Below are 18741 nucleotides of genomic sequence, written 5' to 3'. Positions count from 1 at the left end.
GGACCCACTCTGACCTGCCCCCAAAGGCACACACACCTTAGTAGACTAGTTCACAGATATCCCTTCTGTGCCCTGGGGCAATATGATAGAGACCAGAGTGTATGGTATGTGGCCTGCAGGCCTGCCCCTCAGGCCCTGGAGATCAATCCCTGAACATGCCAGGGAGAAGAATGCTGGTCCCAAGTCACCCATGGGGTGCCCAAGCTGGGTCAATGTCTCTCTGCCTCGGGGTTTGCCCCGCTGTGCTGGAGTCACCAGGCAAGCAGCACAAGGGAGGGCCAGCAGGTATGGAGCTCACAGTCCAAGCACCCCTCAGTCCATTGTAGAGCCCCATCCCTGTGGATGCCTCTGGGTGGTGGCTACATTGTCTCTCTCAGGAGCCGCAGGTAAGGGAGGGGAAGGGAAGAATGAAGCAATATGGCGGCTGTGGATTGGCTCATGTCTGTGGGATGGGAGGTGTCCTGGGGAGCCCGGTGCCCTGTCTGCAAGAGGCTCTCCACTCGCTGGCAGCAGTCTCTGGGCTAGTGTCAGCAGGTCTCTCCAACAGCTTGGCAGAATACCAGCAATCCAAGATGCAAGGGAGAGGAATTTTAACCACCCCACCTACCCTTCTCACTGGTCTCCAAGCCTCTTGAGGCTTAGTGCCTGCCAATGCCTTTCTCCTTCCAGTTCTGCTCTGCAACCCCTTCCCATGGAGTCTCCTGTAGGTTCAGGAACCCTTCCTTCTGACCCTCATCTGATCTATGTTTGTCTGCCTGGTTTCTTTTTTTTTTTTCTTTTTTCACTTTCATCTAAAATCTCTCCTTCTCACAGAGATGCTCTGGCTGGAGGTGTTTCTCGTTCTCCATCTTGCCTCTCTCTGCTGAATGACATCTGGAACAGGACCTGGCACAGAGCTGATTCTCCACAGAAATGTGTTAAATGAATGAATGATTTCCTTGAAAATGACACACTATATATTTGTTACTCTCTACTTCCAAAATGAAATACTCCTAACATCTGAATATACTGATGTCATATAAAATAGATGTGGCAAAAATGTCTAATTCGTCCAAATTGAACATATCCAACACCAATGCTCATGTCATAAAAATCCAAGTCAGCAGAACCTTTTAGAAAGATTGGCTTTTCATGGCCACCCCTAAGGCCAGGAGCATGTAAGGTGGTCAGAGGTAAAGAAAGCAGTGGCTCTGACTGTACCAGTTCACTGGGAAGTAAATCTCACTCTCATCTACAGTGTTCAGACAGCTGGTCCCTCCCAGGTAAACCAAATACTTTCCCCCTGGAAGGCTGGTGTTTCCCTGGGTGACTCTGGAGGTGGTGTGTAAAGAGGTCTCACTGTGCCTAATATGGCGTCAGAGCTAATACCTGGGATCTGTGGGCTCAAGTGAAAACAAAAAGACCAAGTGGCAGCATTAAACATGTTAGTGCACATTAAGCATTCACATTAGCACTGCTACCATGCAAGTATTTTAATTTGTGTCACTATGAGGCCTGAATTAAGATGTGTGTCTGTATACTCTACTTATCTAACTGATGATTGTCTATTTAGTCACTTATTGCTCATATCACATAACCCTAAAATGAATTCAGTTTCTATCCTTTATTCAAGTTTTGCACTGTGGGATTTAAGGAGAGTTACATTTCCCAGAAAATAGAAACTGACATAACAAGGTAACACTGAGAAAAAAAAAATTCGGTTGGCTTCCCCGATTCTTCAAGCTCTGTTTGAATTGAGTTGAACATGATTAGGTAGGTGGTCTAATGGCTTTAACATCAAATGTTAAATTTGTCAGCCTTTTGCCTGAGCAAATTTATTTACCAACAATAAGGCAGCGTAATTTATCCTGAAGTGATTTTTAATAACTGGCTTGTCAGTTGGCAGTTTCATTTTTTTATAGTGCTAGTTTCCTACAATTAGAATAAAGTTTGAACTAGACTTGTGACAATTCCCCCAAAATAGCAAAGGAAGGAGGTGGAAGCTGGCTGAGTTCCTCTAAGACATGCCAAGCATGAGGTGTCTCTGAGTCACCGCATGGAGAGGCTCATTATGTGGGTGAATGGGGGGTCTGGACATGGGAGATGAGTCAGACTTGGACACAGAGAGTCTTGGGCCAGGAGCATCTGCATGGAGGAGGGCTGCAGTCCGGGAATTACCCGATGCTTGTTACGTAAGAAAATAAGAGGGACATGGCCCCAAGGAAGGTGATTTCCCTCAGGCCAATAATCAATATAACTTTTAATTATCCAAAAGAACAGCATGCTTTCTCTCAGCAGTTGTGTGAGTGAAGCACAACATGTGTGCAGACACTGTGGGGCATGGAGTTGGTCTAGGACAGCAACACGGGAAAGATGGGGGCTCTAATGCCATGGCGTCAGGGAGCACCCCCACCCTGTCCCCATGCCGCCCCAGCAGGCAGGCCCTGTGCGTGGGCCTCTGATCCTGAATATGAGAAAACAAAACCCACACGTGACATGTCAGACAGGTAGCCTAGCACTAATCCCCCAGGCATTCCCAGCACTGCTGGCAGAGTAAGCCATAATAACCCTGGCCTTTGAAGCTCCATCTGCGGAGAAACTGCCTTTGTTTTAAGCTTTTGTTCTCCATGTACACGCCCTCCTCACCCCTGGCTTAACGTGGATGGAAGGAAAAACAGTGTTTTGATTACAGTGAATCCCTTAACCTCCAAGGATATCCCCCCCCCACCCCCCGCCTCCCTCAAACACACGAGCTGAGGTCTGACACTGCAGCACGCACGCCTGTGGACACGTGAGCAGAGCACCTAGGAAGTGCCATGGGCCAGAGGGTGAGAGTCAGCCACAGCCACCTGTGTTCACGCTTCAAAACCCACGGTGATGAGATTATTCACCATCTCACCTCTCCATTTGCACGTATAGGATACACCTCGTGACCAACAATGAATGTGAACTGCTGTACATTTTCCAAACAAGCGGCCCGAGAGTCCCTGACTAGGATAAAGCAGCCATTCCAGTAACAAATACATGGAACTTGTGGATTGACGTTTTAAGCTCACTGAGTCTCCCTTTCTGTCTTCGTTTTGCTTAACTTCCAGAGACATCATAAACACACTCTTGTACAGGGGGTGGGGAAAGGGTCAGTCTACTGAAACACAAACAGTCAATAAGAGAAAGAAACTCACGGCCACAGAAAGATAACTGCCAATGGGCCGGTGCCTCAGACGACAAGGTCACAGAGCATCATGGTGTGAAGAAGTCAACCGCTAGAAAGCACCATGGTCATCACCAGAGGCTCAGGGCTGGGGCTGGGGAAGACGATGGCCAAAGGACACAAAATTTCAGGTGGAAGGAGGCATAACCTCAAGAGATCTATTGTGCAACATGATGACTATAGTTAACAACATATTATTAACATAGACTTAAAAATTGCTAAAAGAATAGATTTTAAAGTGTTTCAAAAAAATAATGAGCATGAGGTGATGCCTATGTTAATTAGCTTGATTTAGCCGATCCTCAATGTATACATATATCAAAACATCCTGTTGTATACCACAAATATGTACAATTTTTAATTGTCAATTAAAAAAATAATTACTTCAGAAAGAGTCATCTGCCAGCGTGAAGTCAGCAGATCAATCCAGCAGCACATGAAAAGAGTAATTCCCACTCTGACTGAGTGGGTCTCAGTGTGGACTGTGAAGATATTCCCCACTAGGAACACTCTTATGTAACATAATATTAATATGTGAAAGGAGAAAATCTACAGTCACCTTTGTATCTGAAAAAGTGACTGCAAAACTCCAGGCTCTACATTATTGGTGATAATAAATGTATAAAGTCTTAACAGGACAGAAGAGAAGAATACATGCTTCCACATGGTGCTAGAAGTCCCAGGCAGTGCAATAAGACAAGAAAAGAAAACAAAGGGTAAGAATAGAAAAAAGTAAACTATACTCTTATTTGTAGAAGACATTATTTTCCCCATAGGAAAAAATCCAAAAAATGTTGCAGAAGAAATAACAAAATGAAAAAGTTAACAAATTTGTTGGGTACAAGATCAGTACCTAAAATTCAATGCCTTTCTCAACCACCATCAACACGCAATTTGAAAATAACATTTGGAAAGAAAGATAACATTATCATTAGCAGAATCAATGAGCTACCTGGAAATATATATAAGAAAAGGTGTGCCAGATAGATCTCCACGGAGAAAATTACAAAACTTTGTTGAAAGGGGCATAGAAAACTTAAATAAACATTAAACCACAAATTAAAAACAGTCCCAGTTCTCTGATAGTCAAACTTCTATACAATTCCAATAAAAATACAAGCATAAAATTAATGTGGTATAGTAATAAGGTAGGTGTATGAGCCAGCTCGGGAGGCCGTAACAAACACCATCGACTGACTGTGTGGCTGAAACAACCGAAATGTATTTTCTCACACTCTGGAGGCTACAAGTCCAAGATCAAGTTGCCGGCCGGTTTGGTTCCTGGTGGGGCTCTCTTCCTGCCTCGCAGGTAGGTGGCCACCTTTCTGCTGAGCCTCACACAGTGGAAACAGAGAGAGAGAGAGAGAGAGAGAGATATCTCTGATGCCTCTTTCTCTTTTATAAGGACACCAGTTCTGCTAACCTTAGTCACCTCCTCAAAGGCCCCATCTCCAATACAGTTGCGTTGGGTTAGGGCTTCAACATATGAATCCTGGGGGACACAGTTCAATCCAGAGGTGAGGGGATCTTTTCCTACATATGGCAAGATATATTACAAAGCTATACTGTTAGAATACTGTTCCTGAAGTCCAGGAACAGAAGCTATTGGCACAAAATAGAGAGCCTACAACCAGACCCGTATATGTAGAAATTTCACATAGGACAGAGGTAATGTTAAATTTAATGATTACAGGTGGGGCCATTTATTAGATGGTACCAAGGCACTAGGGCATCTATACGGAAAAATACTACAGTAGAATACTAGCTCATACCAGCATAAAAATATCAATTCTAGATGTAATAAGAACTATGGAACGGAGCATATCTAGAAATTATTTTAAAGCTCTTACAAAGATATCCTAACAGAAAAACTGACAAAGTAAAGTCTATTTTGGTTACTTGTGGTAGTTATTTTCTAAGATGTAGTCACAAACAATGAACTAGTGACTATTGAGCCATCACTTCTAGAGAAAATATAGAGTTAGTTTTTTGTAAGCTTCTGGTCACAATATTCGCTTCAACCAATAAATACATAACCTTGTTCAATGTGCTCTTTTATTTAAAGACACCTTAATTGATATATATTATTGATTTGTTAGCACTGAACTCACAGCCAGCAGCACTACAACTCATGCCTGAATGAAGCCTCTCTAATACAGGTTATTTTCTCCATAAGACGCATCACAGCCTTCTCGCACTTAGGAACACTAGACAGAACTTCAGCACTATGCCTGGGAGCCATTTAAAATGTGGAAATCAGGCCGGGCGCAGTGGCTCACGCCTGTAATCCTAGCACTCTGGGAGGCTGAGGCGGGTGGATCGCTCGAGGTCAGGAGTTCGAGACCAGCCTGAGCAAGACTGAGACCCCCGTCTCTACTAAAAATAGAAAAAAATTATCTGGCCAACTAAAATATATATATACAAAAAATTAGCCGGGCATGGTGGCGCATGCCTGTAGTCCCAGCTACTCCGGAGGCTGAGGCGGTAGGATCGCTTAAGTCCAGGAGTTTGAGGTTGCTGTGAGCTAGGCTGACACCACGGCACTCACTCTAGCCCGGGCAACAGAGCGAGACTCTGTCTCGGAAAAAAAAAATAAAATAAAAAAAAATAAAACGTGGAAATCACCAAAAGCACAAAACTATGAAAAATGTGACACCAGCATCCCACTAAAAGGATGCCTGCTTACAGGATGAGGGCTAAACTAAGAAGGCAGAGTGTTGCCTTTTTCAACCTCAGCTGGGAATGTGCATGTCAGGTGACTTCAACTTTTCACCACTGTGCATGTCTGGGAATGACCATGAAAACACTACGAGTGTGGATTTTGGGGTCACAAATAAACTTTAGTAAATATGTGAATTTGCAAATATGGAATAATGAAGACAGGCTGTATATGAACAGGCAATTCCATGGCTATTAAACCAACCTCACTATTTACTGGTGAAATCTAATGTAAAATTACTACTTGACACCCAAGATTATGTCAAAATGTTAAGCTCTGATAATACCATGTGCTGGGAAACATGGGGAAATGATAACTCATGTGTTGCTGAAGAGACCACACATTCCTTGGTCACTGCAGAGAGCAGTCTGGTCACTCCTAGTAGACGTAGGAGGTGCACACCTGAAATTCTCCTCCTGATCTCTGTCCTGGGAGGACTCTTGCCCACACGGACCAGGAGACATGGGACGGATGTCCCCTGCAAGACGGTCTGTATCAGCAGAAAGAACCAACTTTCACCCAGCAAGCAATGCACGACTAAAGTAGCACTGACTCACAGAATGAAATACTGTGTATTAATTAAAATAAACTTTATCTACATGTATTATTAACATGGACTTTCAGATTGGAAAATCCTCCTCACCAACCTCTAAAAATATCTAGTCATGTACTATTTACATAAAACAGAACACAGAAAGGTTGAAAATTATGTGGGGCGGAAATAGTAAAAAAGGTCCCTGGCAAATGCAAATTAAAACAAAAAAAAGCAGATGTAGCTCTATTATTGTTAGGAAAAACTGAATTCAAGGCAAAATACATTCAAAGGAACTGTAAAAAAAAACAACAATGAAAAAGCTATATAGCCTCAAATCTATAGATATTTAAGGACATACACACAAAACATAAAAAATAGAAAACTGATAGAAATTGGCTAATCCAAGAATGAGTGTGGATGACTTTCACAAATTTTCAGACATCTCTTACCAATGAGGACAAAAAAAATATATTTTGACACTTTTAATAACACACTGAACATACTTGATCTCATATGTGAATCAAGAAATGAGTGTCATTTATCAGCGCACACTTACTTCTTGAAACAACAGGAAATAGTCACAAAATTGACCATATCTAATTGGCCATAAGGAAAATCTCAACAATTTATCAAAATAGAAACAGCCCAAATTCACTAATAACAATGCAAAAAATTAGGAAATAATAACAAATAAGAAAAGCCTAAATGCCGGGGCAGTTGGGGGGGAGAGAGAGCCAAAATGGTATTCAGAGAAAACTTCATAGTCTTAAATACATTTATTTGAAAATTTAAAAATGACTAATAAAAATTATTTTTCAAGAAGCCAGAATGATATAAAAGATCACGTGAATCACTCTGCATACACCAGAATAGCTATACTTAGAAAGACCGACGACACCAAGTGTGGGCAAGCGTGGAGAGAAACTGGGGCTCTCCCACAATGCGGCTGGAAGTGCAAAGCACTGCAGAGACTTTAGAAAAGGTCTAGGAAGTTGCAAAATTAAGCACACTCACACCCTACAACCCAGCAGTTCCATCCAGGTAACACCAACAGAAATGAAAATACATGCCCACAAAAAGCTTACATCAGAATATCCATAGCAGCTTTATTTGTAATAGTCAAAGCTGGCATCTGCTTACATGTCCATCAGCAGGGGAGCGGATGATGCAATTGCTGTGTTCATGTAGGGGAACCATCCAGCAATGACCAGCAACAACCTACTGACATGTGCACAACACAGGTGAGTCTCAAGAGCACTGTGCGAGGTGAAGGAAGCCAGGCTGAAGTGGCTAACTGCTGTAGGATTTCATTTCTATGAAGTTTTAGAACAGGTAACACTAGTCCATGGTCGGAAAAAGTCTGAATGGTGGATGCCTGGGGGGAGGAGACCTGACTAGAGCGCTGTATGACTGAACTTTCTAGAGTGATGGATGTTCTATGCCAGGCAGAGATTTATGCATTTGCTGGACCTTTTTAGTGGTCCTTAAGATGTGTGCATTTCATTATGTGTCAGTTTTAACCCAGAAAGAAGAAACAAGAACAGTAAACAGATATTGATGTCTTGTTAATGATATCCATGCTGAAGTATTTCAGGGTAAGTGTACAAACACCTGCAACTTACCGTGAAATTAACAAGCTGGGCTGACGGGTGGACAAGTTGAGTGGCAAAGCCAGCGCCATGAGATGAAATGTCAGCATCTGGCTGGTGGGTATATGGACGCTCGCTGGAAAATTCCTTCTAGTCTTTTGTACATTTGAAATTTTGCATGATAAAATGTTAGCGAAAAAATACGTTAAAATACAAAGAAAGTGATCCTTGATAGGAAAATTCGATTTAGATCTTAATTCTCACCAAGTTTGCCTAAAACTTCATTGCACCTCCAATCGAAATATCGCCAGAATTTTTCAAGGAAATTGGGGCCTTCTTTACTGAGACACAACATGATAAAACCACAAATCATTAATACATAACAGAAAAATTTTAATTTTCATATGACTAAGAAGATGTAAATAATTATTAAAAATCGTTAAGAAACAAAGCAGGTAAAGGGAGAATGGGCCGAGGCGATGAAGCGGCGATGGACGCGAGAAGACGTGAGCGCCGAGGCACACACCAGCGGCTCAGCCTCGCCAGAAATGGGGGAAATGGGGAGGAAAACATATTTATTCACTTTTTAATCATCCATTTTTCATTTGGCAGAAATGAATAAGCTTGGAAAGCATCTTATGGAAGATAAGGAGAAATGGGTCCGCTGATGCCTCGGCAGGGAAGGAGCCTGTGGCAGTGCGAGTCATACAAGGTGAGGCCTGTGCCCTGCGGGTTTGCATCTTGGAATCTGTCCTGGAGAAACTCTCAGGCACAGTCTCAGGGACAGGGCAGGGAGCCCTCACGGCACTGCTGGGTGGGACACGGCTGCGACAGAAGTTCCTGTCACTGCAGCAATGGGCACCTGCTCTGTGCACGAGGCCAGAGAGAGGGAAAGAATATCAGAGAACTTTAAACCACACTGACATGGAGAGCTCTCTAAGAACATGCTAATCAAACATGTCAAATACAATATCATGTATGTAAAAAGTAAATAAAAGCGAGCAGATGTCTCTCCCTAAGTACATACATGTACCGAATGCCGAGAAAGCCCTGACAGCACCCTCAGGACAAGGGAGGTGGCGCCGGGCGGGGGCCAGAGGGACAGGAGGTCAGGTGGGTTTCCATGGGCCGCAGCTGCCCAATGACTTACATGAATGTGCTGACTTAATCCACAGTTTAAAATGAGGAAAAAGAAAATGTAAAACTAGCATCAAAGATTGTATAAGAATATTTATTTATTTATAATTTGTTATATAGATGTGTGAATGTTAATTACCTATATAACAGTTTCATAAATTATGTATATCTTATGATACATGGTCATATCATATATTTATGTAAATTGTATATAAATAAATCATAATAGTATTTACTTATAAAATATATAAAATAAGAAAAATAATAATTCAACTTTTGAAATGACGTGTACATTTTTCAAAGCCCCATAAATGAGCCCTTGATGCAATTGCTTCTTTCCTTACTCTGGGTGTGAATGATTATTGAGGAGAAATGCTCCAGCACTACTGCTTAGCACAGAACTTTCTCGAAGACCTGCCTTCTGCAAGTGGGCCACTGATGTGCGCTCAGAGGGGTCTCTGCCCTGCCCACCCTCCCACGCGGCCCTGCAGCGCATCCCCTGGGTGGGTGACAGTCACGAGGCGCAGGGAAGCAGGAGTCAGCAGCACCACACAGTGACTCCACTGCAGAGTGTCTGCGCCTCCGCTCAGGACAGGTGACAGTGCAGCTCTGGCTCTGCCATGTCTGCGGGGAAAATGAAGGGGGCTCTGACGGCCACTGCTCCTTTCAAACTCAGGCAACAAAGCGAGTAGTTCTCCACGGACACGAGGGCAGAGGAGACTCTCCCGAGATAGTTGGGGCAGCAGGGGAACAACCTTGCACTGGGAAACAAGAGGCCCAAGTTCAAAGCCAGGTGCCAGCCCTGAGCCTGGTGAGACCTCAGTGTCCTCACCTGTAAGGTAGGTCTGAGACCCCTCCCTGGTCAGAGGTGGCCTGGGGCTCAGGCACACACGGTTTACTGACTGAAGACCGGCGGCCCTGGCATTTCAGAGTGAGAACTATCTCCCTGTCTCCAAATGTCCTCATGAGCCAAGGTCGTCCTGCCAGCCCCGGCGGTCTGGTCTACGCTCCTTTCAGTTGCCCTGTGTAAGGTCGTGATCACTGAAATAAATTAGCCATTTTTGTTTTCATGACATTTTTTTCTTTACACTAAACATGGAAAATGTACATATTTCCCAATTCAAAACAAGCCTGCTGCCATCCTTGTGTGAAGCCCAGCCAATTTCTAGCAAAGACACGAGCTGTCGGGATTTAAACCCTGGATTTTTATATAACGGAAACCCTCAGAGCATCAGAAAATGGTTTGGGGAAAACAGATACTTACTGGAAGTTATGGTTTGGGCTGTGTGTTGGACCTAAAAAGATGAAACAAAAAGACAAGTTATTAACACTTCATGATTTGGAACACAACTTTTTCAAGTCAAGCCAACGGCAACCAGAGCTGAGGCCTGCGGGCTCACTGGTGGCCCGGCCGTCCTTGCCGGGCTGCGCTCCTGCCCATGACCACAGGCCAGCGCTGCTGGAACCCACGGGAAAGGGATTTGGTTTTGCAGGTATTTCTGGAGATATTTTGGAGTTTCCGCTGTCCTTTCTCTCTTCTTGTCTAATCTTTAAACACAGTCTGTTTTCTACTTGTGATACAATGATGTGGGTGTGGGAGACAGGGTGGGACCCTCTCACAGTTGGGACGAAGGGGACACGTCCCTCCCCACATGTGAAGAGCACAAAGTTCAGAAGTTCGCGGTGCTCTGCGCCCTCCCACCCCCAGGGCTGGGCTGCAGGGGCTGATAGGCACTGCGGCTTCACAGAACCACGGCAGCGGCTGTGGCAGGCAGGGCGCCCACACCACCCACGCGGCAGCCTCCGCCCCGGTGCCCACCACCCTGTGGCTCCGCCAGCCCCCCGGGACCGGAACTCCTGGAACACGGCCTCCCCGCCGGGCCTCTCAGCCCACCGAGCGAGTCTAGGGTTACTTTCTGAGCCCCGGGTTTACAGACGTTCCACCTGCACCAGTTTTCTTTTATTCGTAGTAAACAGGAAGCAGGTTAAGCTGGGATCCTGGGCACAGTGGGAAAGACCTTGGGGGTGGTATTATGGGTTTCCTCTCATGTTGACTTGTGTGTGTTCAGTCTCAAAAGGCAAACTGGCCTTTGGCTTGGTGGCTGTGAACGTTCCTGTCTGCAACCCCACATGCCTGCCCGTCCCGACTCACCCAGCCGCACGAACAGGACTCCGGTGGCAGTGATGGTCTTCACCCCGTTGGTGGCCACACACTGGTAGTAGCCCGTGTCTGTCGTGTCTAGGTCTTGGATTCTCAGTCGAGAGCCATATTCCGTCTTCCGGATGATAATCCGCCGCGGCTCCTGCACAACCGGGGCGTCGTTCTTCAGCCAGCGCACGCTGGGGGGAGGGTGTCCCGCCACCCTGCAGTGCAGAATTGCGGTCTGGCCTTGGACAATGGTGATATTGTTCACAGGCTCCAGAAAGTTCAGAAAGTAACCTGCCGAGGAGAGCAAGGACAGGGTCACAAAAGAGTGAACTTCAGTGAGGGCTGCAAGGCAGGGCTGCCGGGGGCTCCGTTACGGACTCCTCTGAGGGAAGGCTTTCTCTCACACGTGTCCCCAGGGTCAGCTCTTGTCATCTGCAGTGATTGTGTTCTAGAATGTTGCAGTGAACAATGAATCAGTGAGCAGTGAACCACTGTTCCCAGGGGAAATACAGGGTCAGGTTCCTGTGAGCCTCTGCTCACGTTTTCGTCAGCCAGTCAGTACGTAACCTTGGTTTGTGTGTGTGTTTCTGCTTATAGACACTGTGTTGATACGGACTGTTGGTTCATTCACACCGAGCCCACGGCCGACAGCCTCAGGACTCAGGCCGGAACGAAGCTCCCTACATACGGGTGTTCCCCATACGGCACATCACGGTCCTCTCACACTCAGGACACCAGGCAGCATGTTGGCATTATGCTTGGGGCCATTTTAAATAGCAAAATCACCAACAAAAAGCACAAATATGTGAGCAATATGGCACTGAGCCAGCCAAGAAAAGGACACACGGTCACAGGTGAGAGCTGAAACAAGGAAGCTGAGTGTTGCCTTATTCAACCTCAGCTGGGAACATGCACGTTGAGTGACTCAATTTTTCACGGCCTTGGGCCTGTCCTGGAAAGACCATAAAAGCGCCACGAGTATTGATTTGGGGGTTAGAAATAGATTTAGCCATTAGGTGAACTTGCAAATGTGAAATCTGAAAATAATGAGGATCAATTGTTTTTCTCTTTCTAGACACTAACTCTAATCAGGACTTTCAGGAACTCATGCACAAAAAGTCTCTCTTCCCCTTCTTCCATACCATTAAGCATAAAGCCACAGGAAGTAAAATTTAAAAAGAAAATGTATGACAAAACATGGACATCCCAAAGTCAAGCCGGTCCCTGGCCTGTAAATAGAACAGAAGTCACATGCTGAGGGCTTTGTCCTGCTGTGTCCAGGCCAGGCACAGGTGGGAGCAGCCAGGGCTCACGTGCAGGAGGGAACACAAGGTCACAGAAGCCCCTGAGCAGCAGGTGCTGCTCCCAAAAAGGGAGCTGGAAATGCTGGCCAGTGTGTGGGGGTGTGCCCGTGCGGTCGGGGCTGGAGGACCACTCTCTCACAAGGTGAGCATGCAAACTAACATGCCATTCCACATAAGGCAAACTAATGTTAGACGCGACAACCACCAAGAGATGAACTTACATCAGATAAAACTAAAATAAGAGAGTAATCTGAAAATGACTTCAAAATAGATTCTGAATCTTTCGGTTTTTCTGGTCGGCTCTGATCCTTTCTTTTTAAATGACATTGAAAGACGGCATGTATCTGTTGCTACTGATTCAACTGGAAAATTATAGGATTTCCCATGGGTATGAGTGTTGTAGGATGGCTGCTGGTCCCCAGGTGCTGGGCAGTTGGAGGTGGCTGGGGAGAGAGCCAGGCCGAGGACTTCCAGGTGAACTGACGGTCTTCACTCACAGGGACAGTGGACAGCTCTCTGTCTGCAGAACAGTCACTGGTTAGCAGTGATTACTACTGATGACCATTATCAATAACATCACTAGATTCTGCCTGATTCTCTCCTAGCCACCCCTTCTCAATGTGCTGGATTAAGTTGCAGAAGGTAATTCTTACAGATGACACAAAGCTGGAAGGCAATGGCAATGCGGAGGACAACCCCTTGAAAACACGGGCTGAGTAACGCAGGGTGGAGTTCTGGGTGTACCCTCTGCATTCATTCAGCCCCGCAGGAGGCTGCGGAGACCTGCACTCCCGAAGCCCCTGTCTCCCCGACCCCACGCCTTTCTACCTTTGTGGAACACAAGATCTATTCTGATTTGACAATAAGAAGTGGTGACTTTGCTATATAGTCTGGGCTGTCTATCCCAGCGCATCACTTCTCTGTGTTCTGGCCAAACTAGGCTCAGACTAAGACTGAAAAGACGCTCCTAAATGGCCATGCTCTACCTGGGGAGGCGGCGACGCAGAGGCACCCCGAGGCCCGCCTAGCCGGGCACAGAGCAGGCAGGGCCTTCTGGGTGGCTCCAAGTCCTGCCCCTGGCCTGACGCAGCCTCCTTCACACAGTGCCGAAGCTCGGCGGGACCAGAAGCACCAGCCGGCAGCCAGGCAACTTGCTAAATTCACGGCTCTCTCCCTAAGTAGGTGAGCAAAACTGAGCCTTCAGGAAGAAATCAGGAAGACAGTAATGGAGAATAATTTATATCCATGGTATCAGCCTTCCTGAATCTTCTCTATCCTTCCCCCTTCTTCCCCCACTGGTGGGGCAGTCCCTGCTCTCCCTAAAGCACACCGAGCTGGGTCCTTCTTCAGTTGGCCAGCTCTCCTCGGTGTTCTTTGCTATTTCTCAAGGGTCAGGTCTGCCAGAAATGCCACCTCCATCGAAGGCACTCCCTGGCTGCCCATCTAGAAGAAGGTATTCATTTCCGCTGATCCACTGGCCTGTTGCTACAGCTACATCACATTTGTTAAATTAGGATGACTGAAGTATGTTTTGACATCAATAACAACAACTATTACTTTTGGGGGCAATTTTCTCAATTTTTATCTTCTAGATTTTAAAATCATCCTAATAAGTTCCATTTAAAAAAAAACAGTACTTTGGCTGGGTGCGTTGGCTCACACCTATAATCCTAACACTTTGGGAGGCCAAGGTGGGAGATCACTTGAGGCCAGGAGCTTGAGACCAGCCTGAGCACGAGTGAGACCCCATCTCTAGAAAAATTAGCTGGGCATAGTGGTACACATCTGCAGTCCCAGCTACTCGGGAGACTGAGGCAGGAGGATCGCCTGAACCCAGGAGTTGGAGGTTGCTGTTGAGCTGTGATGACGCCACTGCACTCTACCCTGGGCGACATAGCAAGGACCTATCTCAATAAAAATAAATAAATAACAATAGTACTTTGATGAAGAAAGACCTGCATTTGTAGGTGATTTGTATAAAACTGCCCTCTTGGTGATGTTGAGATAGCATGGTTTAAGCATCCATGTCAGATCTTCTTAACTATTTAGAAAAAGTTTTATAAATTTCTTCATATAGATTTTCACATTTATTTTTAGATATATTTCTAACTATTCTTTTATTTTCTTTACTATTGTAAATTGGTTTTATTTCTATTATTAATATTTCTGTCTAAATGGTTTAAGGTTTATAGTAAAACTACTAGATAGCAATCTTCTCTATACTATACTAATTTCCTATGGCTTCTGTAACAAATCACCACAAACTGTAGTGGCCTAAAACAACACAAATTTATTATCTTACAGCTGTGGGCTCAGAAACCCTAACATCAACGTGTGGGCAGCGCCGCCTCCTTCTGGAGGCCCTGGCCAGAGTCTGTCCCTTGCCATTCCCAGCTGCTAGGGGCCACCCTCACTCCTCGGCAGTGGCCCCAGGCTTGCACCACTCCAACCTGTGTCCTACCACTGAATCTGGCCCTCTGGCCTCCATTCCCTCAGGACCTCTGTGGCTGCACCGGGCCCACCCGGACAAGCCAGGGTCATCTTCCCATCTCAAAATCCTCTGTTCAGTCGTGTCCGCAAATGCCCTGTGCCATGCAAGGTAACATGTGGATTAAGTAACACGTCCCAGGGATTAGAACACAGACAACTTTGGGGAGGGGGTGTCATTCTATCTATCGTACATATTTTTCTTTTAAATTGGCACTTTACTGAGCTATCTTATTAGTTATAACAGCTTGTGAATTGATTGTCTTGGATTTTCTACACAGATATCATCTTCTTCAAATAACAATAACATAGCCTTTTTGCCTTCAAATTCAAACCTCCCCTCTCTCTTCTCTTGCCTAATTATTTTGCTTAAGATTGTTTTTGATTTAAAAATTTTAAATTCTGAAATATTCCAAACATGCAGAAATATTGGTATTAATATGATAGATATCCCCTCACAAAACATCAAGATTTGACGCTAAGGCTTTCATGTATTTGACTCAGGACACCATTAAGACATTCTAGAATGCAGTCACAGCCTGCTCCGGCCTTTCTTCCTCTCCAGAGAACAGTACGCATCGCTCCCCTTTTATAACTTCTGTACTTAATTAGTTTTCCAGCATTTTCCTTTTCTAATGTATATATTAAATGCCAAATTTTCCTTCAACTTCCTCTGTAGCCATCCAATAAATTATAACTTGTCTGATGATTCTTTTCTCCTAGCTATTAGTTATTACAAGTGTGCTTTAATCAGACTGTTGTCACAGAACCTGGTCTGTGTGATGACAATTCCTTGGTGCCACTGAGATTCGCAGCCTGGCAGGTCAATTCCCGCAGAGGGTCCACATTTGCTTGCTAGGAGTGTGTTTTCTCTGACTTTCACTGCAAGGTTTATACATGCCCATTAGATCAAGCCTGCCCATTGTGTTGTAAAAGTTTTTAATATGCTTATCTACTAGTTTCAATGAGACGCGTATTCATTCTTTCAAGTTGTGTTTATATATTGGAAATTATAGAGCTGAGTGCATTCAACTTCAGGTTTATTACACTGGTCTTTATATCACTATGTGATGGTTTTGTCTAAAAGACCATTTTGTCTGATATTACAGCTACCTCAGGGTACTTTTGGTTAATATAATCCTACTCTTATCTTTTTAACATCTTTATCATTTTTATGAATCTGTATTAGACACAAATCTGGTAAGTGGCAATAATTTTACGTGTCAATTTATGAGTCTAGGTATTAATCTATGAGGTTTTTAACTGGGTGAGTTTCGGTTTTAATGTTTTCACATTGCCTTTTAGTTCTCCTGTCATATTTTCTACTGGATTTTTTTATTTTCCATTTTCTCTCTTTGCTTATTTGAAGTTATACTGAGCTGGCTAGCTGCACTACCTCTTATAGGCACACCTAATTTGACAGAGTCTCCCAAATACAAGAACCTTTAAATGCTACGAGCTACAATCACTCACACACATGCATACACCGCCCCCCACACAAACACACTGGTCTGACCTGCTTCGTTACACCCTGTTTTTAAGTCTCCAGTGGCCACTATTCTTACTGATTTTTTCCAAGTAGAATTTATTCAGATCTGCCAACTTGTTTGCCTCCTTTTTCCGCACCAACACTTCTTACATCTCACTCCTTCTCCCAGGTTCAATTGAGCTCTTTCTGAATCACACTCACTCTTTGGGTAAAGGACTGAGGTTGTAAATACTCTTAGTTTTGTTCTAAAAATATGTGAAACTTTCACACTTGAATAATATTTAGCTGGGTATGGAATTCTTAGACACTACTGTCTTTTGGCTTTTGTGGTGACTGTTGAAAGTCCTGCAGTCTTGTTCCTTTGCAGGTGATGTGAATTTCCCTTCTTGGGCTATTTTTAACATTTTCCCTTTGTCTCTGCCATTCCAAAATATCTATCACTAAGTGTAAATTGACTTTTCATCTATCTCCCTCAGGTCTCAGTGCCCTTCCTCCAATCTGAAGATTCCCGCCTTCCATCAATTCCATAAAATTCTCTATCAGTATTTTATGAAATATCATCTCTCTCCCTTCATTTCTCCTTTGAGATCTCCTTCTAGATACATGCCGGTCTTCTTTGTACGATGGTTCCTCTGTGCTCTTTACCACTTTCTTATATTCCCTGCCCTTTTCTCTCTCAGCTGTGTGCCATCTGCTCTGTAGCCTACTCGCCAGGTTCTGTGGACTGCATGTTTCATTCCTAGAAGTCTGTGTGGTTCCCTCTCAAATCCACCACTGCCCTTTCTTCTGTGCGGCTCCTATTTCCTCTTTTATCTTTAATCCTCTGGCTTCGCTGTGTACTGGCTCGGCCCTCCTCCCGCAGCCCCCGGACCGCGTTGCCATCTGCATCCTGAGGCTGTTTCTTCCGTGGGGTCCCTCGAGGACTGGGTTCCTTTGACAGGCAGCGCCAAGCTTTCTGTTAGCTTTTTGGCTTGGGATTTCCCACCACAGTCTGGTTACACAAGCCTGCTTTCCGGAGGTGCAGGGCCAGGCTTTATTTCCCATGGAAAAGGCTTCTGTGGTTCCCACCTGGAGCCAGGGGAGAGGCCAGCTGTCCTCTCACTTCCCTGGGCGGACAAGTCGAGACAGGTCCAGCCCGCTTTCCAGGACACGGCTCGTGGGGCTTGTCTACAACGCCTTAGTTCCGTGGGCCCCGGGGGTTCCCACCTTGCTGGCTGTTGAAACCCAAGGCTCTTGACGAAACTGGGCCCAGCAGAAAGAATAGTTTCTGTAACAGGGAGGGTATTTCAGAGGCCTTATACGAGGTTACAAGAAATGTAAATTCTTTTATTTTCCAAAAACCAAACTTGATTTTTATCCTAACCTCTTATTTCTCCCGACTGAAGGAAACAATACATCCAATTCCAAGTGAAATCGGTAACTTGAACGTATTTATTTTGTCTAATCTCAGCCCAGTGCTGCTCTGCAGTGCGGCCTGTGTCCTGTAGGCTGTTCTGACGGTGAAGTCCCGGCGGGTCCACGGGGGCCACAGCCTCCTGGTGCTGTCTGGGCTCTGGAACCACCGACACGACCACTCTGTGCCAGGCCAGGTGGTGACACCACTGTCCTGGGTGGGCGAGCCCACGTGGCAAATGCACAACGCCATCAGAACCGAGGCCCTGGGAAAGGGCCACGCCGCAGGCACCTCAGCGGCCCCGGCTGCCAGTTCTGATTCTTTTCCCTTCTAGTCCTGGCTCCCAGGCATTTCTCCATCTCTCCTGCAAGTTCATATAAGCATTTACATCTTTTACTAATATTTTATTGAGTACCTGTGTGTGATTTATGTGGGAGGGCTGCTAAATTAGTTTGGTTCACTATTTTCACCATTATCGATTCTCCAGGGGTCAAATACAAAAGCTCTCTGGAGATTAAGCACAACATACCCTTCTCCCCTGTGCTTAGTTTATGGCCATTTACCCTCGCCTGGCTTCACTTCCCATGTGTGCAAAGCAAGGGGTTTGTGCCAGGCGTTTTCTAGGCTTCCCTCCAGCTTCCAGGAACGGCCCTTCGGGGCTGCCCCAACCTCTCCAGACAGTTTCACAGGATCGGAGGAGCCAGCCATGTCTGAGCACTTGCCTAGCTCCCCGGCGCTGCGGAGAGCGG

General features: G+C 45.3%; 1 protein-coding gene across 1 annotated transcript in view; it reads right to left on the bottom strand.

Annotated features, from left to right (window-relative positions):
* ROR2 (receptor tyrosine kinase like orphan receptor 2) overlaps nt 1-18741 on the bottom strand; it is a 52260-nt gene that overhangs the window by 24840 nt on the left and 8679 nt on the right. Inside the window, exons 2-3 of the mRNA XM_069473981.1 lie at nt 11323-11610; nt 10435-10465 (exon numbers count right to left, since the gene is read on the bottom strand). The gene's annotated coding sequence lies outside the window, so the exon portion shown is untranslated. The remainder of the gene's footprint in view (nt 1-10434; nt 10466-11322; nt 11611-18741) is intronic.

Source organism: Eulemur rufifrons, chromosome 7 (genome assembly GCF_041146395.1).
Source record: "Eulemur rufifrons isolate Redbay chromosome 7, OSU_ERuf_1, whole genome shotgun sequence".
NCBI classification, from domain to species: domain Eukaryota; kingdom Metazoa; phylum Chordata; class Mammalia; order Primates; family Lemuridae; genus Eulemur; species Eulemur rufifrons.
The sequence above is the reverse complement of the archived record's forward strand: the minus strand, read 5'-3'. Positions and strand labels throughout refer to the sequence as shown.